This window comes from Apteryx mantelli, chromosome 4, assembly GCF_036417845.1.
Source record: "Apteryx mantelli isolate bAptMan1 chromosome 4, bAptMan1.hap1, whole genome shotgun sequence".
Taxonomy (NCBI): Eukaryota; Metazoa; Chordata; class Aves; order Apterygiformes; family Apterygidae; genus Apteryx; species Apteryx mantelli.
This window is the reverse complement of record NC_089981.1, coordinates 1,627,323-1,641,936: the sequence shown is the minus strand read 5'-3', so window position 1 is coordinate 1,641,936 and position 14,614 is coordinate 1,627,323.

Sequence of the window (14,614 nt, the reverse complement as noted above, 5' to 3'; positions counted from 1 at the left end):
TGCAGAAGAAAAATGTGATGCTCAGATGGAGCCTGCAACACTCGCAGTGCCATCCCACCGCTTGGGTTCCCAGCGGAGGAGACTGAGAGCAGCTTCCCATCTACAGCGTGACAACGCAGTATCACACACCCGAACGAGGCGCGGGAATAATGCCTGCACGCAGTACATTCTGGTGACCCTCTCTGGTTACTTCTCAGTCTGCCCTGAGGGTGGTCCGAGGAGCGGCCGGCCCTCTGGCCTCTTCGGAAGGAAACGATGCCTGAGGTCTTTCCTTTCTCACCTGCTTGGTAAGCACTGCAGGCTGAGAGACCCCTTGCAGAAGCAGAACAGATAGCTGAGATGGCTGCATGGCAAGCAGAGTGGCTTTACACCGAGTGCCTGAAAGGCATCTCCTGCACATTATTTTCTGCCCTGCAAATCTGAGGGAGCCTCAAAGGAAGCAATGGAGTGAGCGAGACAGTGGGAGCAGAGCTGAGTTCCTACTGACCCCCTTGCCCCAACTGTACAGCTGCAGAGGTCTGTGGAAGGGGCACGGTGCCTTCGGCAGCAGCACTGACTGCAGAAGAGAGAAGCTGTAGAGGGGAAGTGAGTGTGAGTGGGGGAAAGGGAGGGGATGCGAGCGTGCCGGGAGGTGAATGGAGGGGACGGGAGCACAGAGGGAAGGGAATGGAGGGGCTGAGGGTGCGCGTGGCGAGCAACAGAGGGGATCAGAGGAAGCCTTTGGGGGAAATAGAAGGGAGGAGAGTGCTGAGGGCAGGGAAAGCAGGGGGCTCAGGTGCTCACGGAGGGAAACAGAAGGAACCTGAGGATGCAGGGAGAGGACTGGAGGAGACTTTAGCAGGTGTGAGGGGACCAGAGCATCAGCGCATGCATGGAGAAGGGATCTAAGGTCGCACAAAGGAGCCTGGAGTGTGCCAAGGAGGCGATCGAGGTGGTTGCAAGGCACATGACAGCACGCCCCCGGAAAGTAGTCAGCGACGCACTGGCTGCATAGAGCCCATGGCTTTAAGCTGGCAGGAAGGCAGCGCCCTCAGGGTGCCAGCACCTCGGCTCTGCCACACCAGGGCTGGGCTGGCGGCAGCCACACTCCCAGCATGCCTTGGGGCATCCCCATGGCAGATGTGGCAGATTGCGAGCACCGTGCACTCTGGCCTCCACAGCAGGACTATGTTCCTGGAGTAATGCGATCAAAGCAATCTGATTTTGACTAATAGTGGGATTAATGAGCTTTGTCAGGTCTTGAGCTGTCCAACTAAGGATGCTCGTTATGAGCCCAGGCCAACTACAGACTTAGCTGCTGCCTTTAGACATGGGGCTGAGAACGATCCTTTTTTCTTTCATGGCCGTTTGTGTTTCAGACATAGAGACAAGATGCTCTGAGGTAATTCTGTTGCAAGGGAATAATCCCTCCCTGCAGCTCACATTGCAGGTGGGCTCCATCCTCCCTGCTAGGCTCCCTCAGAATGTTCTTTATTCTAAAATTAAATGAAAAATTGGGTTTCTAAGTAATGGCAGCAAAATTGCCAAGACCCCAACAGAGCAGAATCCTGGAAAATTTCAGTGGGGCATAAATGGAGGTGGTCACTGAAGGAGTGGGGCAGGGAAGGAAGAACAGCCCCCTCCCCAAACTGGCAATTGTGTCCTTGTTTTCTTCTGTGTCCTTAGCAGCGGGTAGTGAATTCCAGCTCTTCAAGGCTGTCCCTGCACAACTCTGTGGCCTCCTTTTGGGTTTGGCAACAAAATTCAACTGCCGAGAAGCCTGTCAGCCAACCCTTCAAGTCTGCCAGTACAACTCTTATCCTAAACCCTACCCGCCAAGCACCCCATAGTTCCATTAAGGATCCCAAATCCTATTTTCCACTGCCATGTTCCCTACGAGATCAAAGATCAAGAATACCTCGAGCCCACCTCCACCATATGTGTCAACTCACAGACCCAAGTGAGGGCTGCTACCTACAGACTTGGAAATAGAGAGTTCAGTCCCCTGTCCTGCAAAGACCTTTGGCATCCCAGACTATTTTCACACAATGTCAGACCGTGCAGACATACCACTTGCCCCCACCCGTGATCATGAGCTCTAACCTTATTATAGTGCAATGCCTTTCAAACTGAAGAACTCAGCACTGAGGATAAGCTGGCTGCTGTTGCAAGGCCATGGCTGAAGAAGGTAGAGTCCAGGGGGTGGGGGAACCTGGATGTGTTGGTGGCCGCACAGGCTACAGCCAACACGGAGGGGGTCTGTGAAGTAAGTGCCAAGGTCTGGCTGAACTCCTGGAGCAAGGGACTCAGCTGAGGAAGACTCCAGGGGCTGTTTGGGGAAAGAATGGTCCCGCTGTGGTGGCCTGGTTAGGTTGTGCGTGAGGACTCTGACTCTGGATGGAGGGAAGGCAAAGGAAGGGAGGAGAGGACTAAAAGGAGACATGGCTCAGCCTAGCAGGAGGAGAAGAAATGAGTAATTGGAGCAAGTGACAGAAGCGAGCGTGAGAAGCGCAGTTCAGGGCACTACCTAGATAAGCTCAAGCAGCTGGAAGTGCAGACTGGCACTCAACCTAGCCTCCACAGGTAACAACACAGACTGTGAATGCTCGTAATGGCCGAACTGAGCTGAGGCCAGGGTTTACCTTGTTTCAAGCAAAGACAGGCTGTGAGGCGATCAGCAATTGCAAAAAAGTCATTTATGCATCCTCTGCAGACATGTCCCTCGTTTGTAGCTGGCTAACTCTGCTCCTAAATTCACTGCTTCCACCATTCTGTTATTTCTCCCTGAAGTCCAGCTGAGCCCCTTCACTTTTGGGCCATAGCCACCTGCTGCTATTTCAGTCTGCCCTCACCCCCATGCATATCTGAAGACCTCTTTCCCAAAAGCTGTTCCTGTGAGGTAATTACATACTCAGTTATTTCCAGTTGATAAACCTCCTGTGCTTAGAGATGCATGCGATGGACACACATGCAGAATTCCCACTACCTTAATAGCTCCGGTATTCCTCCACGCATCCCACAGTGCCTCCATCTTCCCACAGGTCCCCTTCCTGCTTCCAGCACAACATCTCCCAAGGAAAAATAAATAAATAAATAAATAAATAAATAATCTCTGTAAGTGCTTCTATTCCCATGTTTTTAGCACTTCCTTTTAAACCAACTGCCCAGCTAGTCAGCTGGTATAGTTTGACTTTGATCCATTGTTACATTTGAGATGGAGCAGCACTTCCAGTTTCCAAAGCATTTTTCATACCTACTTTCTTGTCTAGCTTCATTTAATTCAAAACACACTCTATTATTACATACTACATGACTGTATTGCAATGTCTATGATATACATTCTGAAATATCTAATAATTTCTTTATTGAAATTAAATTATTCAAAATGATCAAAGTGAAGCATTTTGATTTTTCTCAATTGAAATTTAGCATAATTGACCCAAAAGACATTTCAGTGTTTCAACATTGCTCTCTCATGCAAAAGGAAGATTAGAGAAGTAGGAATTCACCATTGAAGAGAAACACTGTTTGCCAAAGATGGGAGATCCTTGGAGAGCAGCCTCCACCAGGAATATCAATGACTCCCCCACTGCTTCTGACCTTCCTTCTCTTTCTGCAGGTGTGGGAGTGAGGGCAAATTTAAGATAGCATTTAAAATACCAGCAGGAAATGAGTGGCAATGGAAAATGTCCCACGTCCCTGTAAGATGAGTTTGCAAGAGAGAGATGATGAATTATCTTCTTGAATGGCCTGTCTCCTTCCTTTACTACAAAGGCAGCTTAGACAACTAGATTAGATTCAGTCACCTAACTTTTAAATAGCTTAACTGCAGGGAGATGAATCCCATCTGCTGTATAGACATGTGGCATGTGCTCAAGATCCATGATGGGTCTGGATCTACTGCACAGCTCTGTCCAGGAGATGCATTTCACATTCTCTGAAATATCACACTGAGCTGCACCCTGTGCTGTTCTGACTGTCTTTATGTGCACGGTAAACTATGCACATCCCGAAATCTGGGATGCACTGAACCTAATCTACATGACATGGAGAAAGCATGTGTGAAATTGCACGTGCATGTGTAAAAAAACAAAACCAAAAACCCTTCCCTGGAAATCCACCAGCCTTACCCTCCCAAGCCTGCAGTTCTGCACCATGCCATCACACCATATTTCCATACCACAGCAATGCAGGAGGCCAGGCTCCATGATTACTCTTTCAAATGCTCATGGGTGTGAAATGCTTGGGGAAAACATACGGGAAGACTTCCTTACTGAGCTTTAGCTGTATGCAAGTGACCTATTTAAAGCTAATCAGGCTTCCTCTGTGTTCATCAGAGAGAAAGAAGTTAGCATCTTCACAGAGCGCTTCTTCCTTAGGGTTGGTTGAATCATCTCCAGGAACTGCCTGTCTCTCTCCATTGAGTCCAGAGGGGGTTTAGATGACTAGATTAGATTCAGACAAATCTTTTAGGTGCTTCCTGGTAGATGACATGAGCGTTTTCACCCACACCCCTCCCTAATTTCTCCCTTTTATCTCTACTGAGAGATCTCCAACCTCCTAGGCACCAGCATGAGGTCCTTCAGTAGGATGCCTGAATTTAGGCGAGATGAACTGAATCCTAAGAGTCAGTTAGTCTAACACAAACAGATAATGTAACTCCCTGTATTTCTCTTGTTGGCAGATGTTGAATTTTTGATGTATTTGGTGACATAATTAATATGTTCATAATGGATAATTTGCTGAAGGAGCACAGTAACTTAATTCCTGCAAGGTGGAAGTTTCACAGTTATTCAATTCACCTCACAGAAGAAAATCCTCTTGTCTTCCCTTTACTCTGCTTCCCCAAATACTTGTGCTGCCTCCCCAGCTATAATACTGGATTGTGTCGCTTCCTCCTTTACCTATGGATGTCCCCTTGTATGATTTTTTCATAATTAACTTGTGCAGGAGAATTATGACAATTTTCAGAAAAGTTTTTTAAAATATAGCGCCCTACTATGGCTAAAGAAAATCCAACAAATAAAATAGCCATCTTCCACTTACCGGAAAACATCAGCACCAGTGTATACGCGTTTACATACACTCAGGTTTGTGCCTTCGCCATCTGGTGGCAAAGCACGATCATAGCATGTCCACAGAGCTGAGAAAGTTTTTGGACCCTATCTATTTGTTTGAAAACGAGAATTCGAAATAAGTAAGATGGTTGAGAAAGTTTCCGTTTTTCAACGTTTGTTGATAATACCATCAGTTATATACACACATCATTTGGAGAGCTTCTATTTTGTAAATAGGTGATACTTATTGTTTACTGCTGCTACTTGTTTTAATGTATTATCTTGTATTATATTGTAGTGAACAACATTGCATTGCATCATATCTGAGTGTTGTGGCACAAAAATATCCGACATGCTCTTTTCAGATAGTTGACTGTGCATCTAGTCACAGGCTTGAGCAAAAGGCTGTCCCAGCTTATTCCAGTTATAGATGAGCACATTGATTTATCTTACCCAAATTTAAACCTCTGCAGAAGATTTGAGTCCATCTGACCTCACCAATCTAATCTTCCTTTAAGGTTAATTAAAAAAAAAAAAAAAAAAAAAGCACTTCTTGGGCACTGTTCATCTTTTCTTAGAAGAGATGTCTTCATACCCCGGGATCCATGAATCTTCTTTGTAAACTATGAAGAACACGAGATGAACAGCTTAGGTGAAGGCAATTACTTCTGAGGTCATATGTCTTACACCATAGAGAGCCAAAGTGCAGACAGCAAAAACCTCACATCTTGTCCTTCCAACTGGGGAATCCAAGTCAGTGAGTGTAATTAGAACCCGGTTACTTTCTCATGTATCCTGAAATATTGGAGCTGAGAAAGATATCTGAGCCATATTACATACTAAGATCAAATTAAAAAGAAAAAACCTTCTCGTTTTCTTTTTTCTCACTCTTACATTGTGTAGGAGGGAATTTACTAGTTACACTGGTTAGTATGAAATTTGCATTTTCCTGGCCTTAGAAATTAGTGGCTGAAAGATCTATTTCCCATCTCTAGTTTCTTTGCTATGAAGGATGGCCATGCATTTTCTTACACCCACTGCTTAATCCTGCCTGCTATAACACTGGATTTCAACACAGGTTGAGTTGCTTGCTTTCTCAACTGGGAAGTAACATCTGTGTTCACTTTGGAAGTTCTTGTATGATCCAACCATAAGTTGCTATGTAATTGCTTGCAAGCTTTTTTTTTTTTTTCAAATAAGGACTGGATTATTTACCAGATTTGCTTATAGACCCTTGATCTCCAGATGTCTATACATACATATAGAAGCTCCATCGTTAACCAGATAGATAAAAGCCTGTTCAGATCTCCTTCTTTTTCAGAGTGCTGGGTATTACCAAGAGTGGAATAAATCCAAATCTTCTCAACATTTTGGAAAGAGACCATCTCTGTTATACAAAACTGAAATAACAGAGACAAAGTCTGTTTCTATTTAAAAGTAGACTGAAATTTAGCAAAACATCGTTTCAGGACAATGTGGAACTAGAAGGTTACAGTCTAGGAATCCTAGAATAGCCTCATTTTCACACGTGTTCTTTGTGGCTTCTATGTCCAATTTATTGATAGAATTGATACAGCAGCAGCAGATTGTAGTGATGTATTGTTCCGTGCAAACAAATTGCAGTTACTTACCTTTGGTTTAATAAAGACATGATAAGTGAAAATGGATATGAATTTAACTCTTTTCATAGTCGTGGAGTTTAAGTGCAGTTGATATCTACTCTGGAATATCATTGTAATCCCATGCAGACAAATGCTTTTGAAACCTTATTTTCCCCAGAGATGCTGACCATCCATTTCTGTCTTCACAGGTAACTCTGTATATCCTGCACACCTTCAAAAGTCAGCTCATGAATTCATACGCCCGTGTACCTACTAGTCAGACAGTCAGTTTGTTATGAGAGTGAATGGAGCTTGGTTTGGTGCAGGAATGAGCAGAATTAATCAAAGAGTATTTTCTATCAGACATTTGTCTAGTAGAATGCCATCAAGTTGACTGGAAACAGTTGGAATCCAACCAGTGGACTTTAATATCCTTTTCTGAATTAAAAAAATATTAGTATCACAGTTATAAATATGGCACTGAAGGAATAGTTGGTTTATTTGTAATAAATCTGGAGTAGCTCTGCATGCATATGGCTGCTTATGGAATTCATCTCACCTAGAGATATACCTTTAAGCATGCCTTCGTTTCTGTCTTCCATCTTAGTTTCTTCTCAATAGGGAGGGGAGGAAAAAAAAGTAACAGGTGTTTTTACAGAATGGTTCATGTGAGTATCTTAGACATCTGCTACATGATGAGATGAGTTATGCCATAGAAGTGCCCATTTTTTCCTTCCTTTTCCCTATTCAGGATGTGTAGAATGATAAGTTCAGGAGGCTGCAGCCAGGGCCTGTCCCTCTGGCCCTGAGCCAGGTGGGCAGAGAAGACCTAGAGATGGTAGCCGAGTTCAACCAAGAGTCCAGATGACCAGGAGAGTTCCTGGTGATGAAGCAGGTTTGAGGTCAAGCTGAGAAGTCAGCCTGTGGGTCAGAGCCAGGATCAGGCCTGGTGAGGGTAACCAGGGACAGAGAGAGTCCAGTGCCTACTGGGCAGGCCCAAAGTGACAAGATAGGTCCAGGGTCAAGCTGGGAAGTCAGTCCACAGGGCAGGGTCCAGAGCAATGGAGTCTGCACGCTGAGCTGAGCTGAGCTGAGCTGAGCTGGAGATCAGTGCTCCTCTAGGGTAGCTCAGACAGAAACTGAAGGCCCAGGGTTGAGCTTAAATGGGGCTCCTGGGCCCATGGGGCAGGAGGTGCAAGTGGATGCCTCAGGCGAGGATGATCAGGCCCATTAAGGCCTATTAGTGCCCTCAGACCCTGGAAACAGTAGTAATTGAAATGCTCACTAGCATATGTAATTTTGATTTAAGAATTCAAAGAACTGGGAAATGTTACTACCTCTTTAAGATCTGTAAGAGACTATTTCTTCTCTTTGCAGTCTCATTTAGCCTACTTGCCACTAACAACTCTTGAACATTGATACCTATGTATTTACCATTATTAGACTGTGACTTAGTGTCATTCATAGTGCTCCAGCTTCACACTGGAACAATCTAGGTAGATAATGTATGTTACAGCTGGTTTGGGATAACACAGACAAGTGATTCCATTTCAGAATGGCATTTTGGACGAAATCAGTATTGTCCTCATTGACCAAAGGAAGTAAGCTGGTCACTGCTAGCGGGAGCATATGATCATGATCGGTTTTTGCCAGTTGTTCTCCAGAGTGTATCAAGACAAGATTGCTTACCTAATGTGAACAAATATCTGAGCAAAACGGCAGGAGAAAATTACACCACAGTAGCTGAGTTCCTCCTCCTAGATCTAATCAAGAAGGCAGAAGCACAGCCCACTCTCATTGTAATGCTTTTAATTATTTGTCTGATGACTGTAGTTGGAAATCTGGGCTTGACCGCATTGATAAGGATTGTCTCCCCAAACCATCCTCCCAAATAGCTTTTCCTTAGCCATTTGGCAGTCTTAGACCTCTGCTGCTCAGGCATCACCCCCAGGACGGTGGCCAGTCTCTTAGCAGAGAGCAAAGCTGTCTCATTTGGTGGCTGTGCTGCCCAGATGTATTGTTTCTCTACATTTTGCACCAACGAATGTTTCATTCTGGCTGTGATGGCATATGACCAGCTGTAAACCACTGCTATACAAAGCTGTCATGTCATGAAGTCTCAGCATCCAGCTGTGACTCGGTTCTTACTTTTGTGGGTCTCTAATCTCAATGATACACAGCAGCTGTGCCTTTTGGGTGTCCTTCTGCCATTCCAGCATCACCAGTCACTTCTGTGGTGTGGTACCCCTGATCTGTGGTATCTCCTGCTCTGACATCAGGGTTAACAAGATCATCCTCGCAGCATTTTGCATCTTAGGTGACATCTTTGTCATATTGCAGGTACGCATTTTGCTACATCTACATCATCTCTGCCATCTTGGGGTGTCACTTCAGCGAGGGAAGGCACAAAGCCTTCTCCACCTGTGCATCCTCTGCACTTGATAGTTTTTGCCATATCCTTTGGCACTCCAGCTACACACCCCACAGCTCTGGCTCCTTGCCTGACCAAGACCAGGTGATATCTATGTTTTATACAATGGTAAGCCCGACAGTCTACAGCTTGAGGACAAGGAGGTCCTCAAAATCAGGCACTGAATAGACTGTTACATGGAGAAAATTGTTTGTCAGTCAATAAAACCTCCAAAGGAGTTGGAACAGGTGCTATTGAAGGGTAACACTAGGAGAGGTTGCAGAATTGTGGCTGCTGAGGTGTCATAAGGCTGGCTAGAGAGTTCAAGGAGACCCTACAGTAGAACAGGTTGTGCGAAGTAGTAGGGGACAATGTATGGTGACAACCTGTGTTGGGAGAGGTTTTGAGGTCAGAAGAGGACACTCGGTAGTGATGAGTGTGCTAAGGGAGGTTCTGCAGTGACAGTGGACCCTTGGGGAAGGAGAAGCTGTGTTGAGTGAGGTTATGAAATCAGCAGCAGGCATTATGGAAGAGGACTGACCATTTCTCAATCTGTGTGACCCTGAGCAGCAGTAGAGCATCTTCTGCAAGGTCTGTGAAACTAGAGCTGCTCATGGATGCAGCTGGGAAGCAAAGCATCAGTGCAAGAGTCAAGCTATAACTTTGGACAGACAGTTCTTGTGTTCTTTATATCACGAGACTGTCTGAAGAAGGGAGAAGTAGTGAAAAAGCATTACCATAGCATGCCAAACATTGTTAAATTCCCATTTTTGATGGTCCCTGGCTCATCTCTCTGGGACAGCAGCACCAACCCGGCCATTTACTTCCTCTTCAGGAGCAACCATCACCACCGGCTCCATGGCTCTGGGAAAGTCACCTTCCGACAAGCGTTTGCAGAGAAAGCAACATGCGGAGAAGGAAGCCAAGTGCCCAGAGACACTGCTGCAGAGACTGCTGTATAAATCCCTGCTGGTGAGGAGGTGTGGGAGGGTGGGGCAGCCTGCAGAGGGGACTGAGGGGAGGTGGGCAGCAGTGCTCAGCCCCCAGCAGAGCCAGGGCATCTCCACTGAGGTGGGAGCAGCTCAGCTGGTGATGTGCCCCTTCCGAGCAGGGCTGTGCTGGGGACCAGGGAGCTGGGTGAGAGCGATCCTTGTCTGCACACCATGCCAGGGCCTCTTCTCATTACGTGGTCCCCCCTTGTGGAAGGGGACGTGGTGCACAGAGCATGGCTATGCAGAGTGCAGGGAGGAAGAGTGACCCAGGATGTTGGGCATGTCTTTGGGACCCTGAACCTTACAGGGAGTCTTTTCCCTCACTTTGACTTGAGGCCAAGCCTGCAGGACTCCAGTGCATTCTGGCAGCTCCTGGGAGGCCATTCTCAGCAGGCATGAGTTTCATCCTGGCTATTTTGGGCTTGTATAGAAACATCCTTCAGGTCTGAACACCTAGGGGACCGTTCAGCTGGTGCCACGGCTGCTCTGGTCAACACACAGGGGTCCTGGAGTGATGCGTGGTGCTTCTGTGTGTGTAGAGAAGAGCACCAATTCCTCACCTACACCCTGAGTCTCTCCATCGCTGTCCCCAGAGGACATCTCAACTCATCTCTCCCAGCTTTCGCCCAAGATGGCCATCTCCAGATGAGTTAGTTGCCCTAGGCTGCCTGTACAGGCAGTGGAGAGAAAGGTGCTTGTAAGGAGCTTTTCCCTTCCCTGTGTGGCTGCAGCACACAGCTCCTGCTGAGCCATCAGCCACCCTCCTGTGCCTGTGCCAAATCTCTTCCCCACCACCGTCTCGCCCCACACTGGGGATGCCTCGCTCCCCTTACGCAGTGCCATGCAAGGCCTCTCACCCTAGTGCTTCTGAGAAAGCTTTCAGCTCCCAGCCACAGCACCTTATCTCACTGTCTTCCCAGTAGCTGCTGTGAGGGTCACCTCTCTTCCTGGCACTGGCACTTGCCTGTTGCTGCAGAGCTGAAAGGGCATTTCTCTGCCTCTCCATCCAGCTCTCCAGACTTTCTATTTTTTTTTTTTATTTTTGGCTCCTGCCCTCAATCCTTCCCTCCTTTGTTTCTCCATTACTCTCTTTCTGGGTTGGCTGGTGCGTGGATCTAATTAACACTAAAACAGTTTATGAGCAAGTGAAGGGCTGGATTTAAAAGGAATGGATCTAAATCTGATTTTTTGAAATTAAGTTGAGGGCAGAGAAAGAAGGGAAAATGTCTGCACCAGAACATTCAAAGAACTAACAGGGGTCAAAACTTTTCTTTTTTGTTCATTTTAATTCTATGGGGTAACAGTATTCCTGAAGTCATTTCACAGAATCACAGAATGGTTGAGGTTGGAAGGGACCTCTGGAGATCATCTAGTCCAACCCCCTGCCCAAGCAGGGTCACCTAGAGCAGTTGCCCAAGATCGCATCCAGGCGGGTTTTGAATATCTCCAGAGAAGGAGACTCCACAACCTCTCTGGGCAACCTGTTCCAGTGCTCTGTCACCCTCACAGTGAAAAAGTTTTTCCTCATGTTCAGATGGAAATGTCTGTGTTTCAATTTGTGCCCGTTGCCTCGCGTCATGTTGCTGGGCACCACTGAAAAGAGTCTGGCTCCATCCTCTTGATACCCTCCCTTCAGATACTTGTACACGTTAATAAGATCTCCTCTCAGCCTTCTCTTCTCCAAGCTAAACAGGCCCAGCTCTCTCAGCCTTTCCTCATAAGAGAGATGCTCCAGTCCCCTAATCATCTTTGTAGCCCTTCGCTGCACTTGCTCCAGTAGTGCCACATCCCTCTTGTACTGGGGAGCCCAGAACTGGATGCAGTACTCCAGATGTGGCCTCAGCAGGGCTGAGTAGAGGGGGAGGATCACCTCCCTCGACCTGCTGGCAACACTCTTCCTGATGCACCCCAGGATACCATTGGCCTTCTTGGCCACAAGGGCACATTGCTGCCTCATGCTTAACTTGGTGTCCACCAGCACTCCCAGATCCTTCTCCGCAGAGCTGCTTTCCAGCAGGTCTGCCCCCAACCTGTCCTGGTGCATGGGGTTATTCCTCCCTAGGTGCAGGACCCTGCACTTGCCTTTGTTGAGCTTCAGGAGGTTCCTCTCCACCCACCTCTCCAGCCTCTCCAGGTCTCTCTGAATGGCAGCACAGCCCTCTGGGGTATCGGCCACTCCTCCCAGTTTTGTATCGTCAGCAAACTTGCTGAGGGTGCACTCTTTCCCTTCATCCAGGTCACTGATGAAGAAGTTGAACAAGACTGGACCCAGTCCTGACCCCTGGGGGACACCGCTAGCTACAGGCCTCCAACTAGACTCCACACCACTGATCACAACTCTCTGAGCTCTGCCATTCAGCCAGTTCTCAATCCACCTCACTGTCCACTCATCTAACCCACACTTCCTGAGCCTGTCTATGAGGATGCTATGGGAGACAGTGTCGAAAGCCTTCCTCAAGTCAAGGGAGACAACATCCACTGCTCTCCCCTCATCTACCCAGCCAGTCATTCCATCAGAGAAGGCTATCAGATTGGTTAAGCATGATTTCCCCTTGGCGAAGCCATGCTGACTACTCCTGATCACCTTCTTGTCCTCCACATGCTTGGAGATGGCCTCCAGGATGAGCTGCTCCATCACCTTTCCAGGGATGCAGGTGAGGCTGACTGGCCTGTAGTTCCCTGGGTCCTCCTTCTTGCCCTTTTTGAAAACCGGGGTGACACTGGCTGTCTTCCGGTCTTCAGGCACCTCTCCTGTTCTCCAAGACCTTTCAAAGAGGATGGAGAGTGGCTTAGCAATACCATCTGCCAGCTCCCTCAGCACTCGTGGGTGCATCCCATCGGAGCCCATGGATTTGTGGGTGTCAGGTTTGCTTAAATGATCTCTAACCCGATCCTCCTCCACCAAGGGAAAGTCTTCCTTCCTCCAGACTTTCTCTCTTGCCTCCAGGGTCTGGGGTTCCTGAGGGCTGGCCTGAGCAGGAAAGACCGAAGCAAAGGCGGCATTCAGTAACTCTGCCTTCTCTGCATCCTTCCTCACCAGGGCACCCTCCCCGTTCAGCAAAGGGCCCACGTTTTCCCTAGTCTTCCTCTTGCTACTGATGTCTTTGAAGAAGCCCTTCTTGCTGTCCTTGACATCTCTCGCCAGATTTAATTCCAAACGGGCCTTAGCCTTCCTCGTCGCATCCCTGCATACTCTGACAAGGTTCCTATATTCCTCCCAAGTGGCCTGTCCCCCTTTCCACTTTCTGTATACTTCCTCCTTCTGGTTGAGTTTTGCCAGGAGCTCCTTGCTCATCCATGCAGGTCTCCTGCCTCCTTTGCTTGACTTCCTACTCATAGGGGTGCACCGCTCTTGAGCCTGGAGGAAGTGATGTTTGAATATTAACCAGCTCTCTTGAACGCCCCTTCCTTCTAGGGCCCTAACCCATGGCATTCCTCCAAGTAGGTCCCTGAAGAGGCCAAAGTTTGCTCTCCTCAAGTCCAGGGCTGCGATCCTACTTAGTGCCCTGCCTCCTCCTCGCAGCATCCTCAACTCCACCATCTCATGGTCACTGCAGCCAAGGCTGCCCCCGACCTTCACATCTTCCACCAGTCCTTCTTTGTCTGTTAGTACGAGGTCCAGCAGCACACCTCTCCTTGTTGGCTCCTCCACCACCTGTGTCAAGAAGTTGTCACCAATGCTCTGCAGGAACCTCCAGGACTGTTTGTGCCTAGCTGTGTTGTCTTTCCAGCAGATCTCAGGGTGGTTGAAGTCCCCCATGAGAACCAGGGCCTGGGATTGTGAGGCTACTTCCAGCTGTCTGTAGAAGGCCTTATAAGTTTTTAGCTTTTGAAATAAGAGTTTATTTCTGGGAACAATATGGCAAAAATATCTCACACATACATCCGAAGAAAGGTAGGCCTATTTCTTCATTTTAGAGATGAAAAAGATCATTTTCAATCTGCAGATAGAATCATAGAATCATTTAGGTTGGGAAGGATTTCTGGAGGTCACCAAGTCCAACCTCCTCCTCAAAGCAGGTTCAGTCAGATCAGATTGCTCCGGCCCGATCCAGCTGAATTTTAAATGTCAGCACAGATGGAGATTCTACAAATTTGCACCTAATCCAGTGTTTGATCCCTCACGTTGGGGCAGGAGAGGGAAATTTCCTCCTTCAGTTTCCCAAGTAGTCCATGGAAGAGAGCAACCTGTTGATAGCAAGCTCGTTGAAGCCCTTTTCTGAGAATTAACTGGGCTAGTTGCTGTGCTTTAGGGCAGAAAAGGTTGGGTAGGTTGGAGATAAACAACAGCCAGCTATGCAAAGATAACTCAGTGTGTAAAGGCAGTCTGGTCTTTTGTGCATCTAAGCAGGGTAAGCATTTTGCTCACTTAAACTGTGTACCTAACCATTATAGGCTGGTTTTAATCCTGCTGTCTGCTTCTTGAAACGGGCAAGTACTTCTGAAGATTTGGCTCACGGGGGGAATAAACTGGCGTGGTATCTACAGTATAGACAGTATCTACAGTATCTACAGTATAGAGTAGATACTATTGCCTTTCTGGATGAAACAGGTCAGTAAGAGAATAGTTTTGTA